The following is a 25,582-nucleotide window of genomic DNA, read 5'->3' as shown; positions in this document are numbered from 1 at the left end:
AGTGTTAGAAGATTTTAATTTAGTCTCTGATCTCGCAATTTATTCTGAGGTCTAGTTCTAAAGAGACTTATGTATATCAGAGGCAGCAATAGTAACTCGCTGTTTTCTTAATAAGAACCACTAGCTTTTAACCAGACTGATATTTTTTTTTCTCTTTCTCTCTCTCCATTTTTTACAAGAAGATTCTTATGGTTAGCTATTTATGTTTTAAATTACGTGTAAAATATATGGACATCCAAATCTCAGCTTTTTAACACCACTGGCACATAATTAAAGACATAAACCAAGACAAAAATCAGCAAATTGGTAACATTTCATCAGTGGAAGTCATTACTCTATATAATTATTTTAAGGCCTTGAAACTCACAACCCCCCAGAACCTTCCAGCAGGTATGCACAGCCCCAGACAAATGTCCCTAGTTGTTGCAGAGACGAATGGGCTTCATAGCCAACAATACACACTAATTTGGACCAAGCTGAGAGAGGAATCAAATCATAGATTCAGAGGGCCCTTAAGAGAAACTGTGGTGCTGGCAACTCTCCTACATACCAGTGACCCTCCAGGACTGATACTTCAGCTGACCTCAACTGTCTCAGAACTGACACAGAAGATGCACAATCCCTTAAATTAAAAGGTCCATCACATACTGGGCTTTGTTCTCAGACACAGTAAATCCAAAACACTTTATATATTTATACACATGTATGCATGAATGCACATATATTCACCCACACACGTCTCCTATGCAAAACAAAATACTATTATCCTATGCCAGGATTCCTGTTCAGCTTTATCATGTTCTTCATTTAATCCATAGTTGGACCACGCAGGCTACAGATTAGTGCAATGGATTCATCAGAAAAAGGGCAATTTACACTAGTCATTTCTAGAAATAGGATATTGATACAATGGTTATATAGTCTCTGTACATTTTCATTCATATCTCTGGTGGTCTGGGATGCACACAGAATGTGGTACCAGTGTATAGCTATCATTTTTATCTACGGCATTTGGAATAATAACAAAAAAAAAAGTATGCATGCTTTTCCTTTATTGCAGATACACAGATGATAGGAGGATAGGGGATAACCAGACTTTAAAAATAAAAAAAATTTAAAGATCTGCATCCTCTTGATTCTCCCACATTTATTACCGACTGCTATGTCTTCTACCACAAATATTCTCTTTGATGTTAACAAGAAAGATGAGCTGCAAAGCTGCAAGAATGTTTACGCCCGTTACTGTCTTAATTATAAACTTGTCTGATTATAAACAAATGAAAAATAAATTGTTTGTATGTCCTGGCCAAATTCCTAAGGCTAGAAAGTAAGCATTCCATTATTTCTCATAAGAAGCATTTTATATTGCCATGAATGTAAACACCTGCAATATTAAGAACTGTACCCAAAACACATTTAGACAACAAGGCCTTTAGCATGAATTTTAGTCACACATATGACCTGAAACAGAAGCAGGCGAAAAGATCCATTTATACAAGAAAGTACTGATATCCCTTGGAAAATGCTCTTTATGTGAAATACTATGACTACAGCTACAGAGAAGGTATACTGATGACACCACAACTACCCATACTAAATCGATATAGCAAAAAGGAAATAAAACTGGAGGACTTTAATTCACCAAATATAAGACAATAGATACCACTCCTGAACACGAAACAGAAACACTTCAGAACAAGGCAATGACATTAACTATACCCAGTGCAAATACTTCAGCTCTCAGGAGCTAAGCAAGCCAAAATATATTGTACTACTCAGCAATTCATAATTTCCATATTTAGACTGAAACTTATTTTTCGTAATTAAACATATCTGTACTTTGATATATATTACCAAAAGAATAAAGAAAACATAACATATGCTTTCATTTTTAAACAGTAGTCCATTTCTTCAAATATATATACATATAATCCTGGCTTATTTAAGCTTATTGTTGTTTCTTTTTCCATTATTTGAACAAATACTGCACTGAAATTTTCTTACATGGAATTGCTCCTATAGATGTTTCAGCATAAAGGTCAATGCGCAAACAGTATCTTCTCAGCCCTAGAACTATACTTTCACACTTTGTATCAGCTTCTACTTTACAACTAAGTTGTCCTTTTTTTTAATCTTACCCCAGGTTTCCGAAGAATGTTCTGGGAATCCTCCAGACAATGTGATAGAAAACTTCTATTTGGCTACTTTCATCCTGCATTTTGAATGATGGTTCAGATGAGGAAGAGCTTTTTCAGTGCTAAACTGTACTTCTGCTGCAAATTTTACACTCCGTACCGGGAGACTACATCCAGGCTGATACACTGAAAGAAAAAAAAGAAAAAAAATCTTTCACCATGCAGAAACATGTTAAATATGTATCAACTGAAGGCAGTAAATGTCTGTTAGGGTGTTCTTCTTTCTGCTTTTGTAACTCTTGGGCAGGATCATCAATATTAGGTGTAAAAGAAAGGCTGCCTGAACATTTCATTTAGCACTCAAAACATACAAAGAAGTATGTACAGAAGTGAGTTTAAATCAATTTTACAGAAACATCCATTTTCAAAAATTGGGTCCTGTACCACAGTGTAGGCAGGGAAGAACAAGACATTTTTAGTGCATAAATTTTAACTTCGCAAAGGCGGCAATTCCCAAACAATTCCCCATACAACAATTTTATTCCTTTTGTGTCCTTTTTATCAACACGCTGCTAGATACTTCTCTATCTTAATCCATTAGCTTCGTGATCGCACTGCACAGAACGACAGTCTTTGTCAGGACTGCACTGTACCATGAAGAAAAAGCAACAGATCAAGCAGTGAGCACATGTACTTCCAACTGCTCTCTATACAGTGAGACAGACTGTAAAAGAAAAGAAGGTATCTGCATTGTAAAGCAGGACAGCAGTATTGTTTTGAACTGTACGCTGCATGCATTTCAGTGATGTGAAAAGGACAGACACCTGCTTTTTGACTTACAAGTCACGTAGTCTGTAAAATAACAGAGTAAACTTGATCTGATGAATTGTCCAGTATAGGAGTAACATTAACGGTTTCTCAAATGTCTTGCAGATTATTTATTACAAAGGTTTTCTAGTATGAAGAGTAACCATGTTACAAGACAGTGGCACTACCTCACAGCCTGCAGATTCACACTGGAGATTTCTCAAGGACACTGTGCAGCCTTCAGGAAAGCAGAGACGGAATAAACGTCGCAAGCTTAAATCTAAGATAAAACTAATTAATGGCTGAAGAATTATCACGCTTTTTAACTGGAGAAGGGCTTCCTCCACAAAGCTCGTCTCTCGGCAAAAATCCATTCTGCAGTTGGCAAGAGAGGGGCCAAGCCTGGTGTGCTGTGAGAGACTCATCCCCATCTGCAGTATGTATGTGGAAACTAGTCATCTTGGATGATTCAAATCTTGCAGAGACAGGAATTCCTGTTGCCCTGCTCACACAGATGCTTGTGGACAGCTCGAAGGCTCCTTGAGCGGTATTCTAGCATTCTGACAATTTAATTTTTAGTGGTTAATACAGTGCAGGAGTTACCTTTAAAAATACTTGTCCCAGACAGGTTAAATATGTAATTAGAACCCTATGTATATTTAATAAAATTAAATGTGTTGTTTATATTGAAACTATTTGTAATAAAATTAAATATGTGAAATACTACGTGTAACTGTACCCATGTAAAATACACAAACATACAACTTTCTATAGCAACATATATGTTGTTGTACTCAGCAAGCAATTTATATAGTCGCAGCGTGATTAATTTCAATCCATACTTTTAAATGCATGTCTTAAGAGCATTAGTGTATACTTTAATTACTGTGCCAAGCAGATGAGCACACAATAGCAGCTATCATTTCTGAACTTTACAGACATGGTTCACTATTTGAAAAAGCCCTTCTCAGAGGAACATTTGCTTTACAAAAGCAATAGACTCTTGATCTGATCAGTGTTGCTTAATTTTAAAATCAAATCACAAATTTCATGACATTTAGCATTGTTCTTCAAGCTTTGGCTCCTGCAGTTATGCAATTACAAAGCACTTATCAATCTTTAAGACTAAGTATATCTCTAACGCTCATGTTTTTTGCTTACAGCATGTATCCCAGCAGCTCAAAAACCACCCAGCTCAGTAAAACTCTACAGCATTCTAACATCTTACAGCATTTAAACTACATCATATACTGAATCCAGGCTGATATTTTTCTGAATTAATACCTGAAATTAGTAATGCAACACTACTAACCTGGAACCTGTTGTAAAGGCCAAGGCTAGGCCAGCCAACAGCATCAGCTCAGGGCAATGCCTCTAGCTGAGCGTCAGCAAGAACACCCGCATGCCTCAGGCGGCTTGGAGGGAGCAGCCACGAAGCCTGTCCTGGCTACCACCATCTCGTGGATCTGCGTGTGACCGCCCCAGCCAGCCAGGCCTTCTGTGTCACCCCTCAGCTGGCTGAGTGCCACCAAGGCAGGTGAAGGTGGAGGCCCTGCGGGGCAGCGCAGGGGCTGGGGCATGAGCCCTGTGAGAGGGGGCTGAGGGGACTGCGCCCACCCAGCCTGGAGAAGGGGAGGCTCTGGCCGACAGCCTTTTGTACCTCAGGGGAGGTTACTGAGAAGTCAGAGCCAGGTTGTTCACAGTGGGGTGTGGTGGGAGAACAAGACACAACAGACAGAAGTTGAAATATGAGAAGTTCAGTCTGGAAATAAGGAAAAATTTTCTGCCGTGAGGTCAGTCAAGCAGGCTGCACAGAGAGGCTGCACAGCCTCCATGGCGGGAGGCCACCATGACCCAGCTGGATGAAACTTTCATCAACCCGGCCTGATGTCACAGCTGACCCTGCCTGGAGCAGGAGGTTGGACTAGATGCCTCCTGAGGTCCTCTCCAACTGGAGATATGAGCCTATGATCATTCTGTGTTGTTGATGTGGCATGCTTTCTGGAGCTAGGCTTTTCTCACGAAGCTTGGTTTGCTCTGTTCACTCCTTGGAGCCCTCACCATGACACTCTTCAGACCTCACAAGGGTCTTATCTAACACTAATGTTGTTTTTTTCTTGAAGAGCCATCAGTTTCAGGCACTGGAAAGCCGAAGTATATTAGCAGATACTCTGAAAGCCATGAGTTGATTTTGAACTGTAATTGTTACTATCTAATGAGTAACCCTCCTATGGTAACATCATGCAAAACAGAGAAGGAACAAAAAAATACCTTGTAAATTTTTTCCCTCATCATGAACAAAATTAAACTCAGGACATTTTCCCCTCATCTTTTCAAAAAATACAACTCCATATCTGACCTTGACATATCCTTTCTCATGGGGGCAAATCAGCTGCTAAAACTGCTGGTGTAAATGTATTTCCATTATTTTTCTCCTGCGTATCTTCCACATTTTGAGATCCGAAAGCACACCATGGGTATCAAGAACAGCCCTATACAGGCAGGCAGCTTCCACACCTAACACAAAATCAAAGCACATGCACAGCAAGACCCATGAAACTGATCTCCACACATGTACCTGTTTTTGTAACTACTGTAACACAGAGCATAACAACATAGATTCAACAATATATGAAGGAACTGAGAAGTAAGTGTTGAGCTACCTAGAACTTCAACAATCTGACATTTTTTTCACATGTTCATCATCTGGCTGTTACATGAGGTCCTGGGTATATTTTGGTACACCGATTGTATTATTCAAGTCTGAAAACAGTGCAGAGTGAACTCACTGAAAAAAAATTTACTAGGAGTAGTAAGAAATACAGTTATAACAGGCCAGCCCAAAGCACTTCTAAAACACTGTTAGTACAACGCTGCTACACTTTTATTTGAAGACCACCTTCCTAAAGCAACTGATTTCCATCAGTTCTTGGAGTGCTTTTGCTCAATTTCTTTTCCTTGTCCAGCTGTGCCCTAACTTCACTTTACTAATGTATATAATTTTCTTCAAGAAAAAAATCAAGTCAGGTTCCTGCTTCTGGCACCAAGATATTACTGAGCTCCATGAGCTATTAAGGGGTTCCAAACTATGGCAAACAAGTCCCCCAAGGCTCACTTTGGAAAAAATATAAAAACACAGGTCTAAGCTTGCCAGAGCGTCTGCCTCTTACATTCATAGAAACTTGCTGCAGAAGGAAAAAAAAATATCTTTATTATGTATGAGGTACAGACCATCTGCGGTGGGCTCCAAGAGCCAACTTGGGGGGGGGGGGGGGGGGGGGCACTGTTCCCAGCTGCACCACAGTCAGCAAAGAGCTTAAGACTTGGAGAAGCTGTTTGTATGTATGAAAGAGATGATGGATTAGGATGAAGAAGGATATACAAGACATGTCATTTAAAGGATGGAAAAAAACTTACTACGTACGTACTGTGTGTAGGGGTATACAGAGAAGAGCAACAAGAACAAAGAAAACCTGGTGAAGACAGAAAGATTGGCCCACACAAAAAAGTTTTCTAGGAGTGCTCTCTCCCTGTCACTGTAGTGGAAGGAAGAAGCATACAGAAGGTAAGAAGGGATGGTAACATTATTACTCTGGTTGTAATATGGACCACTGACTCCTCACGACATGGGAAATAAGAATGGCAACTGCAGTAAACTGGTAGCAAGGAAGAATTTGGGGAAGCTTTCTTTCTCACTCTTTTCTTTTAAAGAATTGAACACTTCTTTCAATATTAGTCTTATAAATTTTCTTAATTCTCGACACCTCTTTTCACTACTACCATTACACATATCCATATTAGTTATTTACTATTATGCATGCCATAAAGCTCAATAGTGTTTCATTTCTGAAAAAGCAAAAAACAACTTTGTTTTTTAACTTTAAACACTGAAACTTGAACTACATTTAACCTCCCACCAGAAAAAAAAAATCCCACGAGAACATTTTCTAACTTCTAGCAGCTCGCTATGCATTTATGTGTTTGCAGTTCAATAAACAGAAGAGAGTTAGAAGAGAGTTACATTAGCTATAAATGAACTGTGACTAGGTAAATATGAGTAAACCTTTCGAAGTGACTGTCGCTGATTCCGTCAGGAAGCAAATCTACATCTCTACTCAAACCAAAATCATCAGAAGTCTTTGTCCTGTTCTGCTAAAATTTGCTGGCTTTTTAAACACTACAGTTAAACTCCTGATTTCATTGATACCCCTGGCTAAAACTCCGCTCACCTCTCCGGGGCCAGGATTTCACCTGGAATTTGAATCTATATATGGGTTGATCCTGTACGTACTTACCCATGATGGAAGGGACAGTGACATTTGAGCTCTGGTGAATGTTGCCCTCAGACACTGAAGTCACTTTTCTCAGTGGTCTGCTCCACCTAGCTGCTGGAGATTACGACTCTCCATGCTGAATCAGCAAATGTAGACCTAAGGTACGCTGCAGCAGCTTAGCAGAAACTGATGCATTTTGGAGGGTTTGAGCTGAACCTGTGGGTTTGCAATGAAGCAGCTAAAGTGTGGGTACACGTTCCCTTCCGCAGATTCTACTGAGGAATCGGTAATCCCCAGTGAAAGGGTGGAGCAGGGAGTTTGGGGCAGTAGCAACTCAAACCACTTCAAGGAGGTTTGCCAGAGCTTGTCTGTCAGCACTGGGGCTTCACTCCTGTAAAGCATCCTATCGACTTCAAAGGGACAGCATACACTGGTGCAATTAGTGACATCCTCGCTTGCAGAGGAGACTGAAGCCTCATTAAAATACGTATTTTTTAAATGTGCATGATGACATCACTTTCACTTTGCTAAAGTACTACAAATAGTAGGAGAAATAGTGCAAGATTATTGTGCTTAAATTTGCTTATTTCTTTAAAATAAGGTAAATTTTGCCTACATATGCCAATATCCATAGAAAACTTACTAACTGTATACCCCTGCAAATCTATGCTAATCTGTTTACACTAGCATAAATTAAGAAGAGCCCTAGCTATAAAAATGCCTTTTTATCCAAGTATCTAGGAATATGCTTATGCCTAAACAGGGAATTTTAAGTTGTTTCCCAGACTGTTCCTGTATCCAACTGCAACCTGTTTATTTTGACCTCAGTTCTTAGAAACTGTTGATGCCACGGTAGAAATATGCTGTGTGTTCCAACAGGCAACAAACAGTCCTAATGACAGAATACTCCATCTGTGCTGCCAGAGCATACAGCCTCAGTCTATAGCTCGTATATGCTCTAGCTGAGCACAAACCCTCACAACACGGAGACAGCAAGAATGTAACCTGCGCTGCAGCTCACACTGCAAGGTACGTTCTGACATGACAAAACTACCCGAAACAGGCCTTCACAGAGAGTCTAAAGTCAGCCAGTTTACACCAGTACCATGCAAACACACCAGCAGCACTTTCATTCTACCCGCCCTGATCTGGTTTTATTCAGTACAGGCTTTCAGGTTTTTTTAAATGTTTCAAAACTACAAAGTAAAGAAAGCTGACTTAAAAACTGTCCAGTGCTATCAAAAGGTAAGAGTTAAAGTGTGCGGAACATATGGCACTATTTACAGCAGGCTAACACACTGAATTCAAGGGAATTTTCCATCAGCTTCATACTCTGGAAAAGGTATATTACAGAAAAATGCATGTGGGGATCCTTTAATTTTTCTTGCATCTTCTCTTCTTATATGATGCAGCTGTGGAGCAACACCCACTGGTATTGGTAGCATGAAACGGCAATCCTTTTCTTTTACCAAGGTCTGGTACCAATTATCATGGATTTAGAGGCACTATATAAAAGACAGTGCTGATTTGTTTCTAAATTTGTATCTTGATTAAACTGTCAGACTACAGCACAAAAGCAAAGCTCACCTGACTTTAAAATGTTACTACAATAAATTATCCAAGAAGTGCAGTACAATTTGAAAATGCTTATAAATGGATCAACACAACACTTTATGTTTAAATTTTAAATTTTGGTGATGCCAAATCAAATGGGAGTAGACGCAGCATTTTATATTCAAATTGTAAACTCAGTCTGTCCAAAATAAAAACTGTATGTGAGGAGAGACTGTGAAGAAGCAGGATTTTAAAAATCTACAAATTAGACAAGAAAATAACAACTGCATTATTATTTTCAAGATTATTTTAAACTGTATTGTGGTACACAGAAAAACAAACATGAAAGACCAAAACTCATTCTCAGGAACACAGATGTAAACCTCCATGGGTCAGAATAGCACTTTTCAGCATTTACCCCTGTAAACAGAGCAGAATTTGGTCTCGCTCCAATTAAAGCGAAGTCATTTCCCTCAGGATAGCTTCAATGACACTGAATATATTTTAACTATCTAGAATTTCAACATCTAGGATTAGTGCTGTAAACATACATCTCAACTGCACTCTTAAGGAAAGAAAGAGTCAACATAAACATGGTGAAGCAAAAGCAAGATCAGCCATGCAGAACTTCCAAAAAGTAGTTTAGGAATTAAACTACTGTTATTAAAGTTACTGTTATTAAACTAGGGTTATTAAAACTTTAACAATATACTGAACCATTTTGTATAATGCAAATATTATGAAAAAAAAGATTAATTTTCAATCATGATTACAAGCCATCACTTTTCCTAAAGCCTCTGCTTTTTTTACCAGTGTTCTTGCATGTCCTAACACAATTTTTCTACTTTTACATGGTATCCATCTAAGAAAAAACCTATTCTAAATTAATTAATTAGCATGCACCCTTCCAGAGAGGGAATATATGATAAAATTATTACATAGTGAAGTTCAGGCATATTTTTATACCCTCAAAAGAGGGTAATTGATCCTCCCCTCTCCCCAGTTTCAAATGTGGAACTTGGCTGCTATGGCTTCTTTCCCACACAAATCAAGCCTTAGCTCTTTTGAATTGAAACAATATGGGATGATTATTGTGGGAAATTTTTTACTGTTACTGTAATTTAAAACTTTCTGTACCCAATTTTGCATTTTCTATAAATCAAAAACCCATTTCACTTAGGGCTACAATTAAACAGAGGAAATCAAAGACTAACTTCTAAGGAACTCTTGCTATTAATCATAGGATGAACTAGTAGTACAACTACTTTTACTGCAGTTTCTTTCTGCCTGAGAACTACATTTTAATCTAAAGCTTGAGCTCTTGAAGAGACTGTGTCACTGATGAGACAAATTAAATAAAGGTATACTAAATGGTATAGCATTTAAGATGGAAGAAAAAACCCAAAGCACACCGACTTCTGTAGTAACTCCAAAAAAATCACTAGCAACAATACAATCAATCATTTATTTATAGCAGCTTCTCTCACCTTTTAAGACAACAGAAGCCTGCTAAAAACTACAGTGCTGGCAACATCTGCACCATCGCAATGCTACTATAAAGACAACTACTCAGGGTCTGATGCTGCAATTACAGAAGCTATTGCACCTTTTCTTTCACCAGAAGCAGCCATGGAATCATGTCTTTTACTTTATGTAAAATGTAATGCACTGAAATACAGGTTTTTCTCCTTTTTAAAGAATAATTTACAAAAGCAATTGATTTCAACATCAAAATTTAAAATTTAAAATATGACATACAAACACAAAATTAATATAGTAGTGAAAAATGAAAGCTTGCAGAATATGCAAACTTAAGGCTTCTGCTTTTTCAAACCAGAAGTCAAAACGATGCATTTTTAGTTCCTAAAAAGAAAAATGCACCTTAATTACTAGAAAAAATAAAATATAAACTCTTAAAATCAAAAGAAAGACATGTTTCACCCAGCTGTCTTTATTTTTCCCCTGTCTCTGTTTCTCAAAAAAAATATTTTTTTTTATGTCATTACTGTTTTCCAGTGCCCAGATACTTTTAGGGAGAGGTTTAACGCCTCATGGCGTTACTCTTAGCAAAACTGTCACAGAGGTACAAGTGACCACATTATTTGCAGCAGAAGATCCACAGTAAGAAAAAGAATAAAATAAAATATATACTCAAAAATTGGCTTCCATTTAAAACAAGGTCTGTAACATGTATATTCCATACTAAAGATGAACCTTTTGCTGATTGCAAGGTAGCATTAAAATGTATCTTTTTAAAATTCCTCCCCCCTCCCCCCCCTTTTTTTTTTTAATCAGACACAAAGGAAAAAAAAGCTGTTTAGAGTTTTGTTACTGGAAGGGCTTCTTACAAAAATCTTTGCAACAATGACTTACTATTCAAATACTGTCTTTCAATAAAACCAACAGAAAAAAAGTTTTCAGGCTGGAGAAGAGTTAGATTTAAAGAAATGACTTACTGAGACTACAGACTGAAACATTGTTTTACTATTGATTTTATTGCTAACCAAGATTTCCAGCAGACTTGCAGATCTCATCATCTCTGACAAACTCCCAGGGCAATCAACACCCATTTTCAAAAAGCGCATTCAAAACATGTCAGTTTGTCTGTGACACAACGAGTTCCCAGGTCTTTGCTTCAGTTTGCTGTAACTTGCTCATCATTTTGAGCATACCATCTGCCAAGCTGAAGGAAAGGGGGACTTCTCATTTTGTCTTCTCTGATCTGAGCATCAGCCAAAACCAGGTACTGACTACAGAGGAGAGGCACAAGCCAAAACAATTCCTACTACCATAGCCTTGCCTACCAGTAATTTTGGAGACTGGATGGGCACTGACCTGAAGAATAAATAAGGAGTGGTGAAAACCCAAAAATAAAACAGAAGTTTTGAAATCTTGTGCAAACCGCATGAAAAAACTGCAGCATATACTCCATTTAGGTAGTTACAAACCCTGCTCAACTTAACTGTCCAAACTAGAACCTTTGTCCCTTCTCTTTTAATCCTCAGGTTGATCACACTAGTTTCTCCCATTTAATCTCAAATGATACTGTAAACTGAAGAGGGAAACTGCCTACCCTGGCCAGCTTACACTCCTTGGTGCTCAGGATGCCTACATACAGCTTGGACTGGAAGTGTTCTCATACTGCGGGTAACTAGAATATAAGATGACTGGTTACCAGAAGCACTCACAAACCAGCTGGAGACACCTAAACACATGCACTAGAATATACATGGAGCCCAGCAGCACTCACCCGAAGATTTTCAGCACCATTAATAACCAGGCTATAAAGCTCCTAAATTGGGCAGAGGATTACTAGGAAACATTTCAGAAATCTCTGGCTGTAGGACTCCTGTTATTTTCACTTCTGGTTCAAAGCACTGTTTTTCACACAGCCCTTACCAGCTGCAGGTAAGAGGAGAGGGGAAGCAGGAGGAGGGTGGAGAGGACATGGAAGCTACACAGTCTGGAACTACCAGTGGGTGGCTGCAAAAGTAAGCCCTATGCATAAGAATCTGCATGATTTGATTCTCACAGGTACGCTTATTAAAAATTTGGGAGGGGGGGACACGACACACCCACCCAAACAGTTTTTACAGTACCCATTAAAACACAGCCTTCTGCAGTAACTGAAGCAGTCAGTACAGCTTTTAGCTGGCTTGAAGCTGTCCACATGGTGGAACCAGTGTGGCTCTCTGCACTCGGTCAAATCCTCGTCTGCTTCCCAACTCTGTGCATCACGTGTGTGTCTGGGGCACTCTCCAGTGTAGCTGTGCCCTTGATGAGAACGAAAATTATAGACAGGGCGACGGAGAAAGCCTGCTCACTTGAGCTGACTGTAATTTGCTACACAATGCCAATGCTGCACGAGCCAGGCACACTTGCGTGTCTTGTAGAAGCTAAACTCTTAATACAGAGGATCAGTTGCTGTAAAAAGAAATAAACTGCAAACTCACCTACATTCAGGCAATCAGGAGGATAAAAAGAATGGAATAATCAGACAAAAAAAGAGTCAGCAAACAGAAGATCTAAAACATATCAGTGTCTTTATTTTAAAAAGTTCCCTCCCCGTTTTCTATCCTGCAAGGAGCACATAAAATTTTATGATCTGTAAGTTTTAGTTACCATGGTCATTGTTTAGTATTCTATAAAGGCTTGAGGGGTTCGGTTTTGGTGGGGTTTTTTTGTTTTTTAGTCAATGATCTAATTAACTTCCCCACACAATCTTAAGATACTATCAACATACTGGATTTTAATTATTTGTACAGCAGAATCCTAAACTGGAAGGGCAACAGACCAGGCAATTTCACAGCATCTTTCTGTTGAGCTGTTCTGATCAGACTTAGACTTCGATTTGGGTTATATCCATGCAGGTGCTGTGTGTGGTGCAATCTCTGCTATTACTTATGAATGCATAAAACAGAGCGACTAATTTACAAGATGGTGGTGATGAAACATACCTCATGGCAGGTAAGCAAGAGAGCACATAACCTTCCACTTCGGTAAAGAATGCTACCGAATCTTGCAAGGCAGAGGAGTTGCCTCCTAAAGCTATGAGTGAAAGTCTCCATTCAAAGGAAGTCAAAGACTTGGAATAGCAGCTGCAACACAGATCCAGACTATGAGATGCGGTCTTGCACAAAGCAGTATTTAACCCCTCAAATTCTGTAGGCATTGCATTTCAAAACAGTCCACAACTTTTCCCTTCTCAGCTCAGTGTTCTCCACATGTATGTTATACGTGGTTTATTCAGACAATAACTGTTTCTCACAGAAGAAATCCCACGAGCAACGTCAGGGTTACCTCCAACTCACAAGGGGAGGTGCTGAGGCAGAGATGGAAGAGGAAACTGGAAGAGGCTCTTACTGTTACACCCAAGGCTGAGTGTAAAAGAATCTCCCAACTTCTTAACTCATTTTTCCAGACAAGAGCACCACCACTCCCACATATCAATACTTCATCAAGGTCTAATTTCTAGACAACAGCATGTCTAAGATGCATATTTTACGGATTAAAGGATATTATGTTAAAGGATAGAAAAGTGACTAGATAAAACTCTCAGGACTGCAGACTATTTTGATCAGAAAGAGTTAACCCCAGTGATTTCAATGGCACAATAAAAATTATTCTTTGTACCCCGTATTTCTCCCAGTGGCTTCTACAGTAGTAGTACCTCCTGGTACATAAAGGACAGAAAAAAGCTGTATCGTTTGAGTGGGACTTAAACTCTATGTAGGCCTTGAATTAGTCATCTGCAAAGAGATGAAATTCACTCTGTGAAGAATGGCTTTATTTTTTTAATTGCCATTAGAAGTAATGCCCACTAGACAGTAATGTGAAACATAGCTATTGATCACCTGGATAAACCTTTTCATTGGAAGTGTTTTTCAAAAATGCTCACACAGAGCTGTAACACAGTCTGAAAGTGCACTAGCAAAGTAATTTTTCAGCTTGATTTCTTGATGTTAAGTGAATTGCAAGACTTTTCTATTTGTTCTCCCACTATTTGCGACCTTAAAACTAATTTACACAGTTAAGACATAGGCCAGGTTTTTCACAGATTCATCTTCATGAAAGCTTGTTAGCTCTTCCTGCTGAACATTCAGTAAATCTGTATTTTAGGTTACATTGTAACTCAGGCGGAACATACTGATGACAAGGAAAGTTTCAAAATTCGGGGATTTGATACTGGCTCACTCACCCTCCTTTTCCACCTGAAGTTCAATCCACCACCAAGCAAGTGTATACTTTCATGTATTCAGCTCGGCAGGCATCAAAAGTTGAAAGGCTTGCCGCAATTATTTTAACAATAATGGAATTATAGTGCTTCTGCGTCCAACCCAGAACCTTATATGGGTGCAAAACAGCCATATCCAACTGACAGTGTAAAGAAATCTATTTTGGGAAGAGAATTACACTCATACTTTAAGTTCCTTCGAACTCACTAAAACTGATGGCAAGATGTGGACTGCAGCGTTACAGGCTGAAGAAATATTCACCAGCAAGTACATACAGATGTGTATATACGGTACCTTCCATAAGCGTGAAAGTATCCTCAGAAAGTTATAACCATACTGTTGTCACTTCTGACTGCCACACTGGCCTGCTCTTTACAACAGGTACAACCACCTTGCAGCTTGCTTCCCTCTCACTGATCAATCCCCTATTTCTAGAAAGTGTAGACCACCTTGTTCCCAGCTGGCTGTATCTGCCGCCAAGCACTTCCCTAGCTGTTTGCCTTAAGTTTAAGTTTTGACTCCTGAAAACATTTTGGAGCAAAAAATACAAGCGCCTGATGGTTACCCATTTTTATCCTGTTCACCACCACCACCCCCTGAGAGCATTTTGTGTTACAGAGAAGAAAGTAATTGCCACTCTAAACAAAGTACTAAATAGCATCTTAAATGTGTGCACGTGAATATTACATGTTTAACCTCATTTTTATTTACACCAAATAGGAATGCATCCATACAAAAAATACGCTTACCTCATATGTGAAACATACATATATGTATCTAGTAGAGTGGGTTATACTTTAAATGAAATAATTTTATAGAGACATTCAGAAGGCACCAAGGAGACAGTAGAAATAATTGGTTTAGTATAATTTAAAATGTAAATGTCATGTAATATGTAATTTAAATGTAAATCTGCACCTTAAACCTTCAATCCATCAATGTAAATCTCCATTTAAGAAACAAAATTTCCATGTGATCATGTTAATTCCTCCTTCTATAATAATTATAGAATGAGAAATGTATAACCTTCAATTAAAACCTGGTAACTATCTTCATAACAGACTGAGTTGGAAAACTATTTTAAAAAAAATGGTTACTAATAAAAATAGATTTTAAAATGTAAATGATTTATTCACGTAATAACTAAGCAACCAAAAAATCTCTATACTTCACACTGCATTAAAAACAAAACCAAACCCCATGATGAACCCCTGCAGCAAAATTTATACATGCATACCCTTTGGGCCTGTAACAGAGTTTCCATCCATTTTGGGATCAATTCCCTCCCACACACCCTGCAATTCATAAATGCATGCTGGAGTATGAAGAATACCAGTGCTGTGTCCCTTAAAACAAGAAAGTAAGACTGTCAACACTCCTTGGTTTAAAGTAGACAAAGTAAGGAGGTAAAAAGCTAACTTCGTAAGTCCATAAGGTCTGCTACACACAGAGTGCAGCGTTCTTTCAATACACTTTAAGAGTTCAGGCTTCCTATATAAGGTTTTTCATTTAGCGGTACTTTGGCTTGAGAGTATAATCCCAAACTCTCTGATACCTGTGGGAGACCTTCCACTGTCTCAGGACTGGATATACTATTTTGTTTCCTATAGACAAGTAAGGCAATACATCTCATCTGCCAAAGGTAGCAAAAAATATAATGAGAACTCTCCTTTTAAAAAAAAGAATCTGCAACCAGAGAGAAAAATAAAAATAAAAAAAAAGAGAGAGAAAAAAGAATGATATATCAAAGACCAAAATCTTTTGAAAATAATACTTGCTGTATATACAAATGTAGAAGTAAATATACCACAGCTCTTTGTGTATGGGTAGCAAAACAAATAAAGTGATCAAAATCTCTTGAATGCAATCAAATAGCTTCCATACCCTTTTGCACAGCGAGTTCCAATAAAAAGGAAGACTAATTCTGAAAAGATCACCGATGCATTTAAAAGTCGATGTCAAAGCTTTCTGTTCACCAGCACAGTACTTCCTAAACTGAAACAAGTAACAACACTGTAAACATGTCTAACTTCTTCCTAGTTATCACATTTTGCAGATGAAAATGTAAATTAATTCTTCTACAGCTTTATCTTCTGGCCAGAACAAAGTCTTTTCTATCACCTGTCTACTGCAGTTCTGTAAGACCAGTTACTGTGAACAACGTATTAGAAAGAATAATATAACTTCTGTTGAAAAATCAGTATTAAGTGTATCACCTTTACAGAAACCCCAAACTGACCTCTCTCTCTGATGAATTAACTTCAGTGTGAAGTATCTTGGCCTACTATGGTTGTAAAACACAAAAACGCTATCACGTATTTAAGCTACTCAGTGCCACTGCCTGCCCCCTCTAGCATTAAAATAAATAGACTTGATGGTGCTGCTTCTTGTTTTCTAGCTCCTGAGATCAACTATTTCCAGTGTATTTTCTATTTTTGAAATTACCTAAGACAAGAAAAAAAAAAAAAAAAACCCACCAGAGGACAATAAAGGAAACAAGACCACTTTCAAACAATGCTATTTTTTCTAATTTGGTATTCTAAAAATATTTGTGTCTGTAGTTATAAAACCACGTGTTCTCTTCCATTATTAAAACTGAAGCTGCCTTCGCCTTCTGGAAATGTCTGCTTTCATTGACAAAAGAATTTCAGGAGCTGAATGAATGCCACAGTAAACATATCTGTATTCAGGTATCTGAATACAAGGGCAATATGCTAAGTGTACCTTCAGATTTTAAGTGTTACAAAATATCAGTCAGCAATTCAAACACAATCCATCAAAGGCTACAGAAAATTACTACTTAATTAATATTTAATGAAGGTATATTGGTTATTATAGTAATAAAATAATTTTTCCTCAGCTCTTCTTCCTTCCTCTTTGCAAAATTTTCATCCAAATAAGTTTACTTTTCTGTTTGTGTTTTAACAAGTTTAAAAAGAGCAAATCAGTTTGAAACTCCAGAGAGACTGGACAGGAGCTAAATGTTTTCTTTGGCAGATAACAGGATACAACAGTTGAGGTTAATTTAAACTTATGTGTGTAAAAATAAATAAGCAGTACACTGCCATCTTAAATCTATAGACTCTTTCCAAAAATACTGCCCTAATTTAAATAAAGAATGCATAAGGTAATGCACCAACTACATAGCAAATATGGAACCAGCGTTCACTCTTTATTTTAGTTCATAAAACTCTCATATGGAGCATCAGTGAGATGAAGCTCTTTGGAGGTGCCCCCCCCCCCCTTTTTTTTTTAATAAAACATGACCAATGCTTAGACATGTCTTTCAAAGTACCATTCCTGGACAATTTTTATAAGAGTTTTGAAAAGTTTTGTGGAAGACCCTGAAAGCCACTATAACAGTCAGATCGTTATTGCAAATTATTATGTATATAGGCTTAATCCAAATCCCATTTGAAGTCGATGGAAAAACCCCCGTCGCCTTCAGAGGCCTTTGGATCAGATCCTTTGTTTCCAGAGGTACGGCATAGCAAATTTCAAATGTATGCAAGAAGGAAGAGCGTACAACTACTAAGCAAGTGGTAACACTAATCTTCTGTGAAAAAAAGACTGTTTTTACAAAGGGCAACTCAGAATGATGAGATCATACATTTGACGGTGTATTTTTTTTTTTTTTTTTTTGGAAAGACAGGCTGCAAAAGGCCTGATTCTGGGCACTTTATTCCTGCATATCCACTTACAAATCAAGGCATCTTGAACAGAATTATGTTCTATTCTGGAGACAGTAAGTCCATTTTTAATGAAATCCTACTAGTACTGGGGTCACTAGGACATTTGAAATATTCTATGTGAGCACAGAAATACCTGTGGACAAATTTCTGCATTGTTCCTAAGAAAATCACGAACAGGTTTGCTCATTAGTGAGAAGTTATAGGCCAGATTTATTAGTGATTCCACAAATGTACATACATACTACGTTACTGAATATCCGGGTAGAGGGGGATTGTTCCAAAGCCCATCAAACTCAACAGAATTCATCCTACTGTGGATCAGGCGTGGAGTTAAATGCATAAACAAGTACAGATTGCACAGCGAGTACAGTTTACACTAGTATAAACTTATGACTTGCAAAAGTGCCTGTGCACTTGAAAACATCTACCCCACCATTTTATATCTACTGGAATCACTCTGCTTATGAATGTCGATTGAGCTGGCTACAGATTTCAACTTTTTGTCTCCTGGCTGCAACTGTAAGTCTAGCTAGCTGCATGCACACTGAATAAATGAATGCCTATCTTTGTGAAAATCAAATGCATTGTACAAGCATGCATGCTGTATGAACACGTATGTAGCTACGAAGAAACATGTTCTACAGTATGTCTTATTTGAGAAACAAAGTCATGCAAACATATCTCTAAAATATTTTTTTTTCCTTCTCAGACAGGCACAGGTGCCATAAATCAAAATTAAAACTGTATGGCAGTATTGCTTTGTTATATATATTAGACCTCCACGACACTTGCCATTGCGGGGGGAAGAGGAGGCAGGGCTGACTACCTGCACCTGTTTCAAGCTAAGAGCAACTGATACAGTTAGTAGGAAAAATGCCTAATTAGAATGTATTTCCATTTTCTTGAGGGAAGGTGTCACAATCACAAGCCTGCCCATGCCCTGAGCGCCCATGTGCACAGGAGACTTTGAACGCTGCTGTAGGAGGTACAAGGCCCTGCCGAGGTTTATCACACCACAGGAATACTGTGGCACATGGACAAGGGCTGATTACAGTGAAATCATTCTGCCTGCAAGGGAGCTGCTGAAACCCTGAGCGGCTGTGAATTACACCACAGACACCCCAAATTTTTATTCTTTTTTTTTCTTCCCTCAAAAGAAAACTCGATGACACAAGGCATTCCTTCCAGTCCTCCTTGTATTCATCCTTAGTGGATACAAAATGTTTATGAACACTTGGCACGTACTAGGAGAAGGCAGTGCTGTACCAATACAACCATACAAAATATAATCCAGCCTTACAGTCTTACGTTATCTTCTATATTCAACAAAGAGAGAACTCCGGACTGCACCCACATCGAAAACTCCTGCTTCATTCCCTTTCTCCTCTCCACCTCCTCCCTTTTCCCTCTTCTTTACCCACAATAAAATCTCCCTTAACCTGATCCAAATCCAGCAATGTTCATCCAGGCAAAATTCCAGTTAATTTAAAAAAGTTTAGCCTGAATAAGGACGTCGCACATCCCATTTACTATCCCTGAAAGTAACCATCACATCGTAACCCACCTATCCATGTAAAATGCTGCGCTCTACGCTCCCCTTGTTTCAGTGCAAGCTGCTCCCTGCCTTGCACGTAGCAGTGCTCTCTGATGAGCACTCTGTATTACTCACAGGCCTAGAACGTATGTACCTTTCCCTCACGTTCCCCACTTTCGCTGTGTTAGTACCATTCAGTAAAAGCCATATTTTTAGTCAAGATAGGTGGGAGTTTAAGAATAATAGACTGTTCATTTATCAGCAACACCTTAAATATCCTTTTGGAGGATAAAAATCCATTTGGAGGATGAGGGTGAGGGAGAAAGGCTGAGTTTGGAGCAAAACCAGTGCATCTTATGATTATTTTCACTGTGTTTCACTCGGTTATTATCTGAAAATATGCAAAACTTCATGCTAGCTAGCTATAAAAAAAATCTTTTAATTCAGCAAAGTATTGTCTATGCTTTTAATTTCTCATTCCATGCACCAAACATTTTGTATGAGAATCTTGGTAGACCGACACAAAATACTTTCAAAATGTAAATGCTGTAGCTCATGTGCATAATTCCTGAAGGCATTCATCTGAGGAGCTGAGTATTTCTATCAGCAGCTGTATTTCGAGTTACAGGCTAAAAAAAATTTTAAGTTTAAAACCTGACATTCACCAATCTAATGAACAGATTTTAATTCTCTTCAGTTAACGTACGCATGATCTTTATGCACTATGTTCACTTCAGCATGCTTATAGGAAATCCTCACTGTGAAATAAACCAGTAATAAGGCAATTCTGCTTCTTTTACTTTCACAGCAATCGTCTCTAGCAAGCCACTACAAAATAATGAACTAATACACCAGAAGCAATCTTATATTCCTTTAAGTGCTAGACCACCGCAACAAAACAACCCCAACAAGTATTGCAACCTAAGGAAAAAAAAAGAAAAAAAAAAATCCTCAGATATACAGCGTCACTAGGAGCAACATCACCGAGTGCTCTGAAATTTCTCAGTGAAGACTGTTTAGCAGTTTGTGCTTTTATAACAACTACAAGTTAAACCCCCAACTAACATTTTCCTTGCATTGTACTGTGCAGCTACTACAGGCCTCTAAAAAGTACTTCGAAGAAATTAATTTTAGCTATCACCAAGCCATACGTTCCTAAAATCCTTTCTTAATCTACACAGTTCAAGCTCAAAGTAAGCAGAGAATGTTACAGTGATCGGCCAATAAATACTGCTTTACTACTTAAAGTTATGAGTTGTGTTTCAGTTTATGTTGCCATAAAACAGTTCAAATGCAATGCCAATACAGAGATGGTTGTGATACAATGCTGTCAATGGCCTGCATTTAGAACTATTTTTGTACAAGGGACTAGGTATTTTCTAATTATTTTGGGGGGGGGGGGGGGGGTGTAGAGAAAAAAGCCCCGAAGTTATTTAGATTTGTTATTTACTTTAATTCCTGGACATAAATTAAATTAAAGGGAAAAGATTAAAATATTCTACATAAACATTCCATTTTTTTCAGTGTCGAGGAAAGCATTTGTTCTACAAATATATATGAAAGAACTACTTTTCTCATAAAGTGTCTTTAAAATATATTTATTTCCAAATACTTTAATTTGCACATGCACTTGTATATATAGAGAATACAAAGTAAGTATTATAATAGGTCTGGCAATTTCATAGTAGTAATAAATCTTAAGTGTATAACCATCTGCCAAATTGTGCCTAACTCAGTGCATCTACATCCACATGCTACTTTGAACTATAAACGGCATTACTCTAACATTTAAGTATTATACTTAAAATAAATTCCTTCATTAACACCCAAAGAGCAAGAGAAAGAGAGTGGGAGTGTGCACGAGCATGTGCCCGTACGCGCACGTAAGATAAAGAAGAAAATACACTTATGGCACTTACGGACCTTTAAAGGCCATGAAAAATAGTATTTTAAAAATATAAGATAAAAATGGTAATTGTAAACTAATCCTGAACAATTCCAGGCATTCTAAAATTTAAAGACAAACCCTGAAAATATTTATGTCCAAATTCACATTGCTAAGACAATCAGGAAACGTAATTGTAATGAGATACAATTCCTGAAGATCATCACACAGTTACCTTAAAAAATTCTAGTTGAGAAATGCAAACACGTACCCTCCTGTGTAACACACACAAATGGCATAAAACCCTACATACTTGTAGGCATCTGTGTTAGAACTGCTCTGCACAGGGATGTTTAATAATGTTTCAAATGTAATGAAATATTCAATAAATATAAAACTTGCACCACCCAACTTTGTTTCTTTTCTTGAGCTTCTTCCTATTTTTTTTTTTAACTGGAAGGGGGAATGCCATTCAAGAAAGAAGCTATATTGTAATCAATGAAGGCAAGACTGGCACAAGTCCTAGAACATTTGCATTCAGAAATAAAAGCTGTGATCGACCTTTGTCTGCTAAGAAAATGAAGCTTGCTGCTTTTAAACAGACTAGCGAAGGGAGGGGCAGACTTCATAGAGAGGGAGAAGAGAACCTAAAAACCAGCAACAATAGCAAATATTAGTATATCACATCCCTAATAGCTAGCAAGCAATCATCCTGAATGAGCCTAAACCTCGCCGGGCTGATAACTGGTACTACTGGTTAATAATAAATTAATAGGCAGACGCCAGCCAATTTGCCAATACCCACGTAGTTTCTGAAACTTAATTTTCCTACTTGGTAATTACTCGCCGCTCACGCCATCGTAGCGGTACACAAACGCGAAATGCTGGTGCACGTCAAGGGGGAGCGGGGAAGGCGGTGGGGGAGCAGCTTACCCTGCGCAGGGTGGGAAGCCAGCCTCGGGGAGCCGCCGATGTGGTGGTGCTGGTGGTGGTGGTGGTGGTGGTGGTGTTCACCTTGCAGCTCTGCAGTCTCCTGGAAAAGCAGGCAGAAGGCACTGAGCTAGCTCTGTGGCATTTCTCGCCCTTGCAAGTGCACGCAGGCCTGGGAGAGGAGGGGAAGGCGGTCCTTACCTAGCAACCGGCGCCGGCTCCTCCGCCGCCCGCTCCCCTGCCACAACTGCCCCCGGCTGCCAGCGCCCGGCAGCAACAATGGGCGGCTGCGAGGGGTGGCATGAAAGGGAGGGAAGGGAAGGGAAGGGAAAAGCGAGAGGAGGGAGGGAGGGAAGGAGGGAGGGAAGGGGGGGGGGGGGGGGGAGAGACGGAGGGAGAGAGGAGAGGAGGGGAGGGGAAAAAGAGAAGCGTGTTAAGCTTGTCTGGTAGTTAACAAGTCTTGAATGAAGAATGTTAGCAAACAGACAAACAGCATGTCTGATGCATGCTAATAGTCCTGGCTTCACCATTGACACTATGAATAATTCAGTAGAAAGGAGGGAAAAAGCGGGGGGGGGGAGGCGGGGGGGGAGGAGGGGGGGGAGGCACCCTCCACCCTCCCTTCACGCTTTCAAACGTCTGCAGAGAAGACGAGAATAAAAAGTATGCCGCAACTTTCTGCTTTCCACCCATCGCTAAGAAAATACTCGGCAAAAAGGGCAGTTAGGCACCATCGCGTTCGCCAGTGCTGCCTCTCGGAGATGTTCGATTCCTATTTTTGTTGGCTATTAATTCCACCATCCCACCCACCCCCCCACACCCCCCCTTTACCGCCTATTTTACTTCTTTTGTCTAGGAGCTGGCACCTGTCCCAGAGACGGCATTTTACTGCACATCCCCTTTTCCCTCCTCAGCAGAGAAAAGCAGGGGGAGAGGTTTGCAAGGACGAAACAGCCTGTGCACCCCCTACCCCAATCCAGCCCCCTGCCCTCCCCACCCCCCCCCAATATTTCCATTTCAGCCATGGTCAAATTACAGGGGGTTTGGAGGGATATCATCCGCCCTATTTCACATGGCGCAGATACCTAAAGCCCTTAAAAATACATTTCTATTAAAGAGAAAGCCAGCAAGAGCGAGGAGCTTGCTCCATAAGCAGCACTGTGCACTGATACTTGGGGGAGAGAAATGACAAATAAAAGCCTTCATTCTCACAGCATACAAACTAGCAAAGGCCGATTCATCGCTTAGTCAAGGAAATCTATTTCTTTAACGGAGGGGAAAAAAAAGCCAGGGAGGAAAAAGAAAAAAAAGGATCAGCGGAGGGGAAAACACTTGGAGCCTTAACCTCAACATTGTGATATACAGTACAGCCGAGCACAGCGCAGGAGAGACGGAAAACGAGCCCCGCTCTTAGACGGTGGAAGAGGGGGGTTAAATAAAGCAGAGGAAAAAAGAAGATCCTATTTGCAGCATTTTTAAAAGTTCTGCTCTGGCAAAGGCCGTCTGAAGGGGAGGCCCTTGCAGCAGGAATGCGAGCAGCAGCAGCAGCAGCCGCCTTTTTTTCCTGAGTCCAGCCTCCCCCTTGTGAGCGACTGGAGCAATCTGGCTAAGAGGAGGAGGAGGAGGAGGACGTGAGCTAGCGAAACGCAGAGGGCTAGAGCTGATGATGAAAGAGAGGCACGGCCCTGCGTGAGCAGGCTCGTTTCCACCGTACGCAGCGGCGCGGAGAGGCACGGCCCGCACCCCGCACCGCGCCCGGCGCCCTGCCAGGCGGCGACACCCGCCCCGGGGGCTGCGGGCGGCCCGGGGGGTGGGGACGGGGGCGGCCCTGCCGAGAGGGGACATGGGGAGAAAAAGAGCAGCGGGGAGGAAAGGCGCTGCGCTGGAATGCGAACGCACCCACGCTATGGCAATGTGCTGTGCAGTGCAGGGCGGCTGGTGAAGGCTTGGGGGGGGGGTGGGTGGGGGTGGCGGGGGACACGACGACGTCCTACGGGAATATCTTCCGGGATTAAAAGGGAGAAGAGGGCTCCTCTTCGTATTTACACATAGCTAAGCGCCCCTCTGAAGCAAAGCAGTCCACAAGCACCACCAAACTGCAGCGCGCACACACACACCCCAACCCCGCCGAGCTGAAAATGGGCATTTGAAAAAGTAAATACTGCATGCGACACGAAAACTTGGTGATTTTGTTTTCTCATGCCCTTACTTCTAAACCAGCTGCACAGCCAAGCTCAGGCTGCTTGGCCCTTATAACTATCTTGGCACCGAGTCAAAAGCTGATAAGCATTTGGGCGAGACAGCTCAACTGCTGTGCTGGAAGAAAAACAGCTGCCATGATTGCTGTTTGATTGAGAGCGCTTACACACACTCGCAAAAAAACATATCGGACTGCAAAGACGGGCCACAAATGCCTGAGGATGCAGCTTCAGAGGATCAACACACATTTCCTTTAAAAAAAAAAGAAGTTTCATATAGTTTCTCCTCCGTTCCCCCTCCCCTTTTTTTAAAGAAAACGTACTGCGTGGACTTGCTTTTCTTCTTCCCATCCCCCCCTCCATAACCTCAAGCAAACTCAAGGAATTGTGCCAAAAGTCCCGTTGCTAGTTACCAAGTGCATTTTTTTTAAACGTCCCTTTGATACTTCTTTCCCTCGTGCTTGCCATGGAATATGCAAGTCAGATAATCTTTCCATTACTTCTCAGAAGTAATTAAAAGAGAAAAAGAACTTCTAGCTCAACGTTCCTTCCTCTTTTTCTCTCTTAAGGGGCAAAAGGAGGGAGACGAGGGGGAGAAGGATGTTTTTTCTCTTTGCCGAGTCCAACATTTGGCTTTTTCCATTTGTGGCAGATCACTGTAACGCTATTGTAAAACAACTTCCTGCCCCTTTTGGCTCACGTTCCAGAAGCTGCTAGGCTAAGTTCATAGCACAAACTTTTTTCCCCCTTGCCGAAGAAGAGAGACAAAAAAAAAAATTTCCTGCAAATCATTTTCCCCCTTTCCTGGCTAATCGACTCACAAGGTGAATTTATTGCA

The 25,582-nt window shown here is 39.9% G+C and overlaps 1 long non-coding RNA gene across 1 annotated transcript in view; it reads right to left on the bottom strand.

Moving 5' to 3' along the window:
• LOC114012715 (uncharacterized) overlaps positions 1–22,880 on the bottom strand; it is an 82,326-nt gene extending 59,446 nt beyond the window's left edge. Inside the window, exons 1-3 of the long non-coding RNA XR_003555367.2 lie at positions 22,748–22,880; positions 22,550–22,649; positions 2,139–2,321 (exon numbers count right to left, since the gene is read on the bottom strand). This is a non-coding gene — a long non-coding RNA (uncharacterized LOC114012715). The remainder of the gene's footprint in view (positions 1–2,138; positions 2,322–22,549; positions 22,650–22,747) is intronic.
• Positions 22,881–25,582: the final 2,702 nt, after the last annotated feature.

Source organism: Falco peregrinus, chromosome 6 (assembly GCF_023634155.1).
Source record: "Falco peregrinus isolate bFalPer1 chromosome 6, bFalPer1.pri, whole genome shotgun sequence".
NCBI lineage: Eukaryota > Metazoa > Chordata > Aves > Falconiformes > Falconidae > Falco > Falco peregrinus.
The sequence above is the reverse complement of the archived record's forward strand: the minus strand, read 5'-3'. Positions and strand labels throughout refer to the sequence as shown.